The following is a 14223-nucleotide window of genomic DNA, read 5'->3' as shown; positions in this document are numbered from 1 at the left end:
AATTATTACCTTTATTTTATATGATTATAAATATTATAAATGTAAGAAACCTTTTTTTGTTTTTTATAAGAGAGCCCTTGTAAATTACTACCGGGGTTGTGGCTTATAAAGGTTATAATGTTATAGGTGTCTGCATAGAACAATAGTATCTGTAGAATATTTATAAAATTATTAATGAAACAATCATTTTTTTTTTTTAATTTAAACCCCAAACCAGTACATAGCCAAAATAAATAGGTCACTGTCAGCATTGATATTTATTTAAACATATGATAGTTGATAAATTTAATAAATGTTGGTATTGGGAGAGACTATTTTGGGGGGCTTACATTCTAATTAAATCATCATAACTTTTTATCAACTACCTACAATTTAAAAGATACTAATATAATAAGATACTAAAAGATAGTCTATATTAGAAATGTAGGTACTTCAAATTTGCAGAAGCCTTGCATAAAAAGCTAAAAGTGTACAAAACTCTTTTTGTTATCATAGTCAATTAGTAGGTATTATGTTTATTATGTTAAAACGATTGTATATTGCTTTAAATTACAATTAATGCAAATACTATTAAATTATGTTATAGGCAGATACTCCTACTCCGATCACCAGTCTCATGGCATCAATGGAGATAAACCCGGGCCCGGTCATGAATTTAAAAAAAAAAAATGTATAAAAAAAATACAGAAGATTCATAATAAAGAAAAATTTAAAAAAAAACCCTGTAAATGTTATTCATTTTAGTTTTTAAAATACATATTACTAGGTTTATAAAAAAAAATTCTAAAACATATGCCAAATTTTACTATACCTGGTTAGGTTAGGATTGAGTTTTACTGTTTGTAGCAGGCACATAATATATTTTGGCCCAAATATCACACTATCACAGTATGATTAATATCTACTGCATAATAGGTACATATGTACATAGTACATTAATACAGCTTCGATTAACGTCAGGGTTGTAGGACCTGAAAATGTAGGTGCATTTTGTTAAGTAACTCAATGTATACCACCATATCAAGAAGATACTCACCGAAAACACTACAAGTGTTAGTAATAAATTGAATGGTTGTATTGCAATGTCTAAATTTACATCGAGCCAACGCAGAGTCGCCCATAATCACAACAGTTTGCGTTGGATATTCATTAGAGATGTTTTGTAAGGTGTTGGTCCAAATGTTTTTCATTTCGAAGACACAACTTAAGTCGAGTTCAAATGTCGTGTTACGTATTTTATATTTGATACACGGGTAATAAAATATTGGTAACATGTCACCTACAAGTTGAATTTATTTAACTCTCCACAACATGGTATAATATGGACCTAGATTAACAATTTCAAAAAAACTTACATCAATCGCATGACTGACCAATATTTTATTCTCAAACATAAATTATTATTAAGCAACTACCTACGTTGATAAATTAAACCAATCACTTGGTTATTTAGTATTCTAACTAACAATTTAAACAATATTATGTAATAAAAACAACTGCGGCGTAATTAATTTAAAAAAAATAGAAGTTCAACTCACGAGGAATAGAAAACAATAATTACAGTTCCCCATTCGGTAATATAAAATATTATATAGTATGCAAGAAATGTGTTAACCTAACCTAACTTTTAACGTAAGTATTAATTGATAGTTGATAACATAGAAAAGAATAGTGAATAGTTAATACCAATGTTCTTTTTCTATTGTTGAAACCATGACAAAATAGATAGGTATGATGACAACTTAATTTGTGCGCACAACCACCGCGCGTTCCCTGTCCTCAGTGTAGTTCGCCATCTCTCATTGGTTTTTGATAATATAAGTCTTATCACTATTTCTTTATCTATCTAATAAAATATTTAAATATTTTGCAAATTTATATTTAACAAATAACAATATTCAATATTAACGTTTAATATTGTGTAAATACAATTACAAAATAGTTATAAAATATTAAGTCGTACATAGTAATAAAATAAAACAACAGGTAAATACAATTTTGTTTACGTACCGTAGAACGGGGTGAAGTGGACCAATTTTGGTATATTTTTTAAGATTCCGAAGAATCTATTTGATCAAATCGATTGAAACTTGGAATATATAATCTATATGTATGAATACAACTACCTGTTCATGATTTTTCGGTTTTTTTTTAGTTTCTACACTTTTTTTGTTTTAAAAAGTGGTCCACTTTACTCACATATGTGGGGTGAAGTGGACCGGGTGTTTTATTTCCGTTACAAACCATTTTAAACAGTTGGAGAGGTGAAGTGGACCCCTATTTTTTTTTTTTAAACAAAAAATGACACTGGTACATAGTTAAGATCACTTTATTTATATATAGGTATAACATTTTGATATTTTTATGTAATCAGTCTTGATTTTACATTAAGTCTTTTGTCCTTATTATTATAAAACAATTGTTAAAATAAAAATACTTCTTAAACATGAAAAAAAATTACAATCTTGAAACTTTCAACAAATGGATAATATATAACTAAGTATAGAAAACAATAGGAAAACTTAAACATGTTAACAAATTGTACCTATATTTACTCTTTATAGGCACTAGTTAATATAATACAATATGGTTTTATCATAATTATCACATATCTAATTCACTTATCAGTTAAGGAGATCATAATCTAAATGTAAATTAGGAAACACAAACCTATTTCTTCTTAAGTCTACTGGTTCATAAATATTACATACTACATCTTTATAGTCAATTTCACATTCATCATTGATATTTGGAAAAGAAAAATAAATATTATTCTTCCCTGTAATTTTTCTCATAAAACTTACATATAATGTTTTTTCATTCACATTTAAAATTTTACCAACATATAATAAGCCTCTTTTTTTGGATTCAAACCTTGCCACAATAAATTCATCAACTAAATAAACTGTTTCATTATTTGGCAGACAAGCTATAATGTTATTGTCATTGGAATCTATGGGGGATAAAGACTCAACTTCAGCATTAGTTTCTTCAATAGAACTTATATCATTAATAGAGTCAGGAGAGTCAATAGATGAATGTAGATCACTTTCTTCTTCTTCAGCACCAAAACTTTTACCTGGTTCAATATTTAGTTTTTTACCTCTTACACGATTACCTTCTCTTTGTTCAGGACACCTTAGTGTCTTTAAAGTTTCAATTATGGAACTGGACCATGAAATTGTAGAACTTTCTAAACTTGATTCTGAATCTGGTAATTTTTTAAGGACTTGTAATCTATTAAGAGGACATATACCGCAAGCAGAAAACCCAGCAATTAAGTTAGTGCTTTTTGATTGTAGTGCATCAATTGTAGACTTTAGAAGCATAGGAAATTCACTTTTTGGTACAACTCCTCTGTTTGAAATTTTCCAAGTTAATAGAATTTCTCTCCATTTCCTTTAAAGGGGCCCAAAAAATGCCACATCTAAAGGTTGACATATATGTGTTGTGTTAGGGGGCAATAAAATGAACTTTATATCATGTTCTATACAAGCGTTAATAACAGAAATAGAAACATGACTAGATAAATTGTCACCAATAAGTACACGTGGACTAGGTTTTTTCTTCAAAAATGGTAGAGCAAGGGAATGGAACCAATCATCAAAAATCCTTTCATCAAACCAACCACCTTTACTCCGATTATACCTAGTTCCCTGAGGTCCATTTTCTGTCCAAGTTGGATATAAATTCTCAGCCTTATAAACAATGTACGGAGGTAATAATTCACCTTCAGCATTTCCTGCCATCATCACAGATATACTAGTCTTTGAAGCATCTAAAATATTTTCAGGGTGTTTGGAACCCCTTTTTGTAATAATTTTTTGTTTTTTAGGATCATCGGTGAAGTTTGTTTCATCGTAGTTTACAATACTACAAGGAGAAACATTTTCAAGTGACTGTGATAAATTATCAAAAAAATTGTTTATCACTTCTTTAGTAATATTAGCCCTAGCTCTTTTAATATTTTCTCCAAACCGTTCACTTAACTCCGGATGGCGTTTTAAAAATGTTTTACAAAATCGGTTCCAGGTAAATTATTTTTGAATCGCTTTTCACTACGTCCTATCTTATCAAGGTAACTTTTAATTAATAATCTTAAGTCTTTTCTTGTCATAGGAAACCCCCATTTAGCACACAATAATAAACCTTCACATAAATTAGTTTCCTCTAGTTCATTTAAAACTTTTTGTCCTCCATAACTACGAGTATGAGTACCGCTTACTTTTCTTTTTAAAGTTGTTCTTGGAATACCATACTATTCTGAAGCTTTTCTTAGGGTTAATTGTTTTCTTTTTACAGCATTTACAGCCAAAGATAAATTTTCGTTGGTGTACTTCAAATTGTAACGTCCTGTGAAGTTCTTTTTATGGTTTCTAGGCATTTTTACTTTTTGGTTGGTGGACCACTTCAGCCTATGGTTTTAAAATGTTGTACGAGTTGTTTCACCAAAAGCTAAATAACAATACATTAACAATTATGATTGAAATAATGAATTCATATGAACTTATTGAAATGATTATTAAGTATGAACATTTTCAATTTAGTTACTTACTTTTGAGATTTTAAATAATTTAAATTATTTAATCGTATAAATGTCCTTGTTCTTACTAAACACTGTATTACATCTTTCGGTATATTTTGTGAGGATACTTTAGACCATAAAATGTCAGTTAAATATTTCATAACATTAGTTATTTTTGATAAATTATCTTTGTGTAATTTTTTAAACTCTATTTCCAATGTTTTTACAGTTTCCATTAGTTGTTTAGATGGAATTTTAAGTCCACCTCTAGAAATATGTTCGATCCAAGAAGAATCATCTCCATCTGTATTAATTAAATGTGGGTATTTATTACAAAATTTATTTGTGACATACCCAGCTATATATTTAGCAGCTTCGTACTCAAGTTGGTCAAATGACTAGAATCAACCTGTGGTATAAAATTAAAATTTTTGAAAACTATTCACACAATATTTTAAGATTCTTACTTTAATAAGGAAGCGCCTAGCTAATTATCAAGGTTTTAATTTTTAATTTTTATACTTACAAACTTTTCAAATTGTTTTAGTAGGTCAAGCCCTTCTGGTTGAATTAGTGTTGTATCTTCTTCTAACTCCAATATGACATCATCAGATTTAGGAATGATTTCAGAGCATTGAATAATTTGGCTAGTTAAACATTCGTTTTCACTTAAGAGGTTTATTTCATTTCCACACTCAGAGTTTGTATTATTGGTGAAAATGCAATTGGAATGTTTCCCAAGAATATACCAGCGAAGACTGAAAAGTAGGTATAATATTATAATATTATACTACCTACACAGCTTAACCTAACCCATACCTGTATTTAAAATCAAGCACAGTTAAATTATTACTGGCACTACCACACATTCCTTTCAGATAACTGAATGTATTTTCTACTAGATCCTGATTTAAATTTCTCGTGGTAATATAAGATATTTTCTTCATTATAATTTTTTAAATCGTCCCACAACATCATTAATGAATTATTTGATATTAAAATGCCTAAAAAATAATATTAAATATAATATAGTATTAATATTATTATTCCTAAACTTATCAACCTTTTTGAAATGGAAGTAATGTTTCTTTTTTTTTTCCATGTACAGTCATCTTAGAAATGAACTCGTTCATTTCTAAAAGAAGATTTTTTTGGTTTATAATGTCAAGTCCAAAACTTGGTCTTCCATGGTCATATTTGTGTGAAGAATTATGTAAATCGAACCAATCATTAAATAATTGGATCATTTTTGATGCCTAAAAAATAATAAAGTTTGTTTATTTCTAACATTGTCTTGTATACATTTTTAAATTGTTAAATTCACTTCTTTCCAATTATAGGTATTAAAATGTCCATTTTGTCCTGCATATGATATGGCTTTAGCAACTGAATTTGAAAAAACGTGTGCTGAAAGTTTCACATTCATCCTATAAGTTCCCTCAACCAAAAGATGACGTTCACTAAGTTTATGTGCAATTTTATAATCGTTTCCACTATTTATATTAATTAATTCTTGAAGAATATTTTTACCAACAAACTTTTCATCAGATAAAATATATCCTCTAAAAAATATTACATTAAAGTCTCATAATATGATTGTATAATTGTTAAATAATGTCTTACTGGTCAATAAAATGATTCCTAGCAACTTTAACAGATGAGGAACATCTGCAAACACAATTACATTTTTGCTTGTTGCAGGATGAGGAAAAAATACATTATTAATGGAGATATTTAAGTCTCTCCATAGACCCATGTTAGTTGCACCCATGTCATTTACTATGGCAATAACATTGTACCCTACGTCATATAACTCCTGTATTATTTTAAGTAACAGTTCTGGTTTCATTGGTACATCATAATCATAAAAAACTGGTTTTTTCCACTTTGCGAAAAGACCTAACATAAATATTGTATTGTATTGTATAAGTATTGTAGTATATATTTATTGTATTATACCTAAAAGTTGAATACTAAAACTTACTTCTTATCATAGCAACTTGTACACATCTATGAGGGCCCAGGAACTGTTCGTTTTTTTGTCGTAGCAAATTCTTTTTGATACATATGTTTCATCAAATGATAAAACACATAATTTTTCAAGTTTACTTAATTGTTCGCCTGTTAATTTTATTTTGGCATTTTTTAGCATAACATAAATAATAAGTGTGAAAATAAATATAAATGATGTCATTGTAACTATATTTTGGTTGTTATTTTATATACATAAGTTTCCTTCTTTGTAACAATTAAAAATGTTTACCTTTAGCCTTCATCAAATGCAATACATTATATAATATTCCAGGATTTAATTCAAATGTTGATGCCCATTGACGAAGAGTAGATAATCCTATATGATAAAATTTGTAATTATAACCATGTATATTATTCTAACTGCTTAAGGTAAAAGTAAATGATTTGTAACCTGGTAAAGGAAACTTTTTTGTTTCACGTAGAAATCTATATGCCCTAGGACTAATACTTCTTAACGAAATAGCTGATGCTATATCATTAGTTTGCCATTTATACACTTTTTTTAAGGGATGTAGTATAAGATTAATTTGTAGGAGTAAATATGTCTGATAATAATTTTTTAAAACGAGTTTCAAATCTATGTTCTTCTTCAAGTAATAAATCTTTCTGTGATTTAGCTAGTTGTTTTAAACTTGAGTTATTTATCATTAGTCTTTCATTTTCATCTTTTAACAATTGTATTTCATTCGTCAATCTAAATTTCATAATAAATTTATATATATTATTTATATGATGAAATTAATATGAATTGATATAAACTAGAATACAAAACAATTCAAAAGTTTCTTAAATAACTCTTTTAATTTTAACAACATCTTATACATAAAGTGTTTCTATTACAACAATTAGCACAGGAAATGTTAATAAACTAAATAGGTAATCTACACATTTAAAATTTTTTTTCTATAAAAAAAATCATTCAAAACAATTCAAAAGTTTCTTAAATAACTTTTTAATTTTAACGACATCTTATACATAAAGTGTTTCTATTACAACAATTAGCACAGGAAAATGTTAATAAACTAAATAATCTACACATTTAAAATTTTTTTCTATAAAAAAAATCATTCAAAACAATTCAAAAGTTTCTTAAATAACTTTTTTTTATTTAAAATTTCAATCACAGGTATCTAAGGTAGCTCAATGTTAAAATCAAGTTCCTAGTTTAATAGCTATATATTATTTAACTTTTAAGTATAAATATCACTAAAGAAACCAGGAACAAGATTTTTCAAAGAGTAGCTGCAAGCATGAAAAACTTGATCTATTTTGTCATGGCTGCAAGTATGTTTTCCACTAAATTGAATCATCCACCTTTGAGCTTTTTCCAAGTTCTACTTATTAATCATAACCATGACAAATTATGTTTGGTCATGAATATTATAACACAAACAAAAATTATTAGTTTTAATATACAGACACAGTTAGTTGTAGAGGAGTATACATCTAATTTAAATTAAACCATCAAATACATTACTTATAAATCTGCTCTTCTATTGATTCATTTACTAATATAAGAGGTTCAACTCCTAAGTCTTCACTAATTGATAGACTTTTTTTGTCATCAAATAATCTTTTACGGCTTACATTGTTGCTAATAAATGTAAAATGTATTAAATTATTTAAGTTTGATAGGTATCGGATAATTAAAATATCTACCTCAATGTCAGATTTTCTGGTAAACTATTTGGATCAGGTATAATATTCTCTCTAATGAAAACATAAAGATAAGCAATAACAATTATTTTGTGTATTATTGTGTGAGATACATAAAATATGCATACATATTTTTTGTTTAATCAAGTCATTTAATTTAAGCTTTACATATAAAATTTTCCTGATGGAGTGGTTATAACTTCAAGTTTATCAGTTACAGGGCTCTCGGAGGGCTCTTTTATCGGAGAAGTACTTCTAATAAAAGGTACATCATAATAATCTATACCATTCAAACTAGAAGAATAATTACAAATACATTTAGAAAATTGTCACTTTACCCCAAAAAAACAAAAAATATCACCTCAATGGAATCGCATCAGGTTTAAGTTTACATTTATCTGTGCTGTTGTTATTATAATGATATGGAGCGAAATGAAGAGAGCAAATTACAGCTAAAATAAAATTATTGTTTCTCATTAATCTTTAACAATTTTAATCTATATATTATTGATAAATAAAATGATTTAATATATTATATAGGTACTTTTATGAATACAGACCTGATTCAAAATTAATACTACTTTTCTTATATCCACGTTGAGCTTGATCTTGCCACAACTTCCTCATATAAGGATCTTTAGGAAACCTATGTGTGGTTACTGGTCGATTCGTAATTTTAACCACATATTTGCTTTTACTACCAGTCATACAATTATTAAAACTACAAACAGGCATATTTAATTAGTTAATAATTTACACTAATGAGGTAAGATACAACTTAATAACTGTTATAGTATTATACAAAAAATATGTAACAATACCACAATATTGTGATTAATAGAAAAACTATGGATCGTGAAAAATAATAACTGCTTTGGAAGTTACAAATCAAAATCAAACTCAAAATTTACTTGAAAAACAAAAGTAACAAGTAAAGTTATAAATTATAATATTATCATTATGATAACATTGATAATTTGTATTTTCGCGGTAAAATATCACAACCAATGATAGTAGGCGAACTACAGTGGGCGTGGTGGGCGAAAAAGGATATAATGAACACTATTGTCATCATACCTATCTATTTTGTCATGGTTGAAACCACGGACCAAGATAAACATATACATATATAATATATATATATCTTAGCATTGATTATACATAGTATAGATTGCTCACTGGTCGCGATTATGCGTTGCGCTAAATTTTAGTTCATTTATTGACAATAGATAGCGTTAATAGTCATAATTAAAGTAATAATTCGACCAACGGTAGCAGTTTTGTTATTGCGGTTCAATAGTTCAATACCTATATTAGTATGTATTTGCCATTTGGTATTGGTAGCGGTAAAATACTAAAATGTAACCGGACAGAAATTACCGATGTCACGGCGTTACCATCAAGACAATATTGAATATTATAATGTATCTGTATAATAATATTAACTATAAAGAATAAGAAGGGACATGTACATTGTAATAGCAGCAAACAAAATACAATAATATTTTAAACACCGATTATTTTTTATTTTTTTATTTTTTATAAATATTTTATTCACGTTTGTCTATTAAATGTCATTCGACTATTAGATTTGTGAATGACGATAAGGGATTCAAATTCAACGTTGCCAAATTGAACCAAATACACGTTGTCATTTAATAATATTATTTATTTTACATTTTTACATTTACACGTGTATGATAATTAACATTGAATAATAATTGTACACATATACCTTATGTATATATCTATATCTCAATTTATGTTATAAAATGAAGATCCTTTTTTGTATTTATTTCAAAAAGTACTCAACGAATTTTTATATGTTTTCACTCATTGATAAGTCTATTCTCGGGCAAGGTTTTAAATTTTAATGTATAGTACGCCTTAGAAAAAATATTTAGATTGCCGAAAATAATATTTAGCCGTTTAATGGTAATTGCATCATTAAAAACGGTGGTGAAATTTTTTAAATCCTCAGAGTAGTCCAATTGTCCGAGTTGGGTTTCTAAGGAAGAAAAATTGTAAAATTTGATGAAAAAATTAAATGCTTTTTAACCGTGTGATCAAAGTAGAGCCTCGGGCACAATACCCGCACATTGTGTTGTCTCCGTCTTACAAACGCCCAACATGGCAAGTTTTACATTCACAACAACGGTCAAAACTATAGTAAATAATATATTGGTTTATTTTTTATATTTTAATTTTAAAACGTGTTATGCGTCTGCGTTTTAAATCGTTTAAAATTAAACGTACAGTTATGTATGGGTGTATACTGTATTCACATTGCCACACATAAATGGATAAATGAGACGTGCGTTCGGCAAGGACGCTCCCATGGGGGGCCAAAAGGGCCATTGCACCTACTGGGAATATTTTTTAAAACTATTGTTAATTTAATGCCACGCATATTAATTATAACATAATTTTATTGAGATTCATTTATGAAGTTTAGTAAAAATTATTATTTTAGATAATCTAGATAAAATAATCTTTAGTGTAATCATTTATTTACAATGTTTACCGCAGGTCGCTTAAAATAATAATACCTATTTCCCGAGTCCCGATTTCTATGGTACTTATCATTTGATTTTGTTTTCATCTATTTTTAGGCAAACGTTATTTTTCCCCAGAAACGTAGACGGCAGCGATAATGAGTAAAGATCACAACAATATTTTTATGGTTTAATTATAATAGATTATTATTAAATGGCTAAGCCTTATTATAAATACATAAATATATTGTTACAAAGCAAAATATAACGTGTAAGTTGCGCGTCCGCAAAATCGCCACGTTTTAAAAACACGGACGTGCGAGTTCGAATCGCCTAGTGTGTAATCAGGCATTTGTAAGACGGAGAAAACAGATGCGGGTATGGCGTCTTCTTAAAAAAGCCTGGATACTTGAAAGTATCATGGTATCTACCTTCAGACTATTATTTAGGAGAACTGTCTGAAAGTATTTTTAAAAATTCGCATTTTAAAATGGTTCTCTTACGAGGATTTTTAGATTTTCTAAAGAAAACGAAAACTTTTTGTTTATAAATGGTTACATCGGTTAGGTACTCGAGCAGATGAGGTAAAAGCTGCATCAAATATTCAAATCGCTGCATACTCCTATCTTAAGGTGATTGAAATTGGGTATTTTTTTCTTGCATTTAGAGACATCTAGAGTCTAAGTTGGTCTAAATCTCTAAAACGACTAAAACGAATATTCAAAATAAAAAAAATATACTTATCGCAAGTACAATGGCGTATTTAGGATTTTGTCCAAGGGGGGGATATAAGTTGGAAAACATAATTTCCTCGACGGTGGGGGGTACACTTACCAATGTTATTAAACTTACTAGTAAAAAAAATACTAAGGGGGGATCTATCCTTCATATCCCCCCCGTAAATACGCCACTGCAACAGTATCGTATTATCATATCGTATCGGTGTATACAATTTACTAATAATATGTGTTAACGTGTAATGCATAAATATAAAATGAACATAATTACATAAGTAGGTAACTATTAAAAAGATTGGATGACGTATGAAATTAAATATTCTGTGCCAACACATTCCCATTTATTTCTTGCTACTTGTCTCCCCTAGCTGGATAGGTACTCATATAATATATTTATATCATTGTCCATTGCCATCAAGAATTCGAGACTGCCAAATGCCATATTCTAGAGCAGGAGTCGGCAACCCGCAGCTCGTGTAGCGATTTTATGCGGCTCGCGAATACAATTTATAATTATTATAAACGTATAGAACTATAGAATAACAGACTATGTTAGTTGATAAAAAAATTTCAAGTGTAAATAAAATAACTTATATGGCCCCTGAATTTTTTTTTTTTGGCCTTTGACATCATAAAGATTGCCGATCCCTGGGCTAGAGCACGTTGAGTGACACAGTATTTATGATGGGTAATTGGTATATAGTTCATTTCCGTGCTAAAACTGAACCGCGACATCGACGGTCGACTACGTGTTGCATTCTTGGATTACAGATTTATAAATTTATTATAGTATTAATCTACATTCTACAGTACCAAATAAATAATAATAGTTTTGTCATCAATAAATGCCAAATGGATACCTTTAAAATAAATATGTAATAAATGCTATGCAAAAGCAAAATGTAAATATAAAATGTACCATAGTTTGCGAACAGTGCGAACATAACACATTATTACATATTCAAGCGAAATGCTCCCTATATGTTATTAAAATAACCTATTATTATTTTTATCAGCCAATTAATGACAACATACATAATATAATAAATTATATTATATTTAATATTATTGGGACCTCCGCGTGTTTATCTCGACATTGTCGTCGCCGTCGTCGTCAACCGGAGAAAAATAATTATTAATACCCACTAAAAATAGCTTTCTACCCAAAATCCAAATTATAACGACGTATAAAAATCAAAATAATAGTGTCTATAACCGATAAAGCAATACACCCATAAAGATACACATAATATTTTGTCGATTACGTGTCGACCGCGGTCCTGGAGACCCGACAACGGCGACTACAGTCAACAGTTGTCGACAACGTGTTGGCCCATCATTGACATTTGTATAGTGTGTAACTGTGTAAGTAATTGTGACTTGTAAATTTTTTTGATTTATAAATATCTACGTATATTATATTATTATAAGATTGTTTAAATCAACAAAACTTAAAGTAGATAACTAATAATATCTATTGTTAACGTTATTTTGTTCATTGTTGCATCAAATTGTCACAGACCACAGTTAATATCTCGCCGTCTGGCGATTTATACATTATAATTTATAAGTTTATTTATAAATAAATATATGTATACAATATATAGAAGTTTATAAGTATAAATGAGTAAAACCATTGATTATAAAATACATATACTATTTTTAATCAATGGCTAGACGTATGTGTTATCGAACTCGTACAACTGGCTTGTTGGAAATACCCAAAATAAATAATATTCATTGTCAAACTCCAATGAGGAACGCACGACTTAAATATTTAAGGTATCGGTGAGCGGGCCGGGGAAACATTGTCAGTTGTCAGTTGTCACTGTCCCTGCGCAGTTTCATCACATGTCACTCGTCAGTTATATGCCAAATTCAAATTTCTGATACCTACTCGGCGATATCTGTGCATTGTCGTTCTATATAATTAATAATTGTGTACTATTGCACTAGAAAATAAATTAACCAATCTTTATTCAAAGTTATTTTTTCGACTACCTAATTATGTAGTGATGATGACAGTATTACTCTACTGCAGTATCGTAAACAATATTTCAATGTTATGTTTTTTAATTTGCTTCACACTATAAGCTGAATATTTTACAGTGTTTAAGTAAAAACAGTGTTATAAATTATAATCATAATCAATTTCATCAAATAGGTAAGTTTAAAATTTAAATTATATTTAAAACAAATGTGATCATTTTCGGGAGGTTTAATATTATTTGAATTTTTATTAATTAATAGGTGATTTGAACTTTGAAGACCTGTCAAACAAAAATTCAATACGCAGTAGCGTGTTCCAACTAGTCGTCTTAATTAATCTATTGCTCGATATATTGTAAGTACCTAAGTAGGTATTCTTAGATAAAAATGTATTAACTATTAAATTATAAGGCATTAATGCACGATAATTATGACATTCTTATTTTAAAGTTACGTTTATTAAAGTGAATAAAATATACAAATGTGAATTGGTGGAGTGATACTCAGAAATATAATTTTTTTTTTTTAATTAAACAGTTAAATTATAAAATGTATGTTCACGGATCAATAATTAATATGAATAATTCTGCGTTCAATTTTAATTAAAATAATATTTAAAAAATGATTTCTGTTTTTTGGTAATTTTTATTAACACTATATTAATTATTAACGTAACAACCTCAATATTATTATGACTAAACATTTAATGTTACTGTTTGTAAATAAAATATATTGGATTAGATTATTTTTTGCAAACCCCATGATTTTGGTATTTTTCTAATCTTTT

General features: G+C 28.3%; 1 long non-coding RNA gene across 1 annotated transcript; it reads left to right on the top strand.

Annotated features, from left to right (window-relative positions):
- The first annotated feature begins 1909 nt into the window (after positions 1–1909).
- LOC126553897 (uncharacterized) lies at positions 1910–5953 on the top strand. Its single transcript, XR_007606587.1, has 5 exons — positions 1910–1986; positions 4755–4844; positions 5076–5290; positions 5634–5796; positions 5866–5953. It is a non-coding gene; the product is annotated as an uncharacterized LOC126553897 (long non-coding RNA).
- Positions 5954–14223: the final 8270 nt, after the last annotated feature.

This window comes from Aphis gossypii, unplaced genomic scaffold (genome assembly GCF_020184175.1).
Source record: "Aphis gossypii isolate Hap1 unplaced genomic scaffold, ASM2018417v2 Contig00367, whole genome shotgun sequence".
NCBI classification, from domain to species: Eukaryota; Metazoa; Arthropoda; class Insecta; order Hemiptera; family Aphididae; genus Aphis; species Aphis gossypii.
Note: the sequence above shows the minus strand (reverse complement) of the source record. Positions and strands in the feature narration are given on the sequence as shown.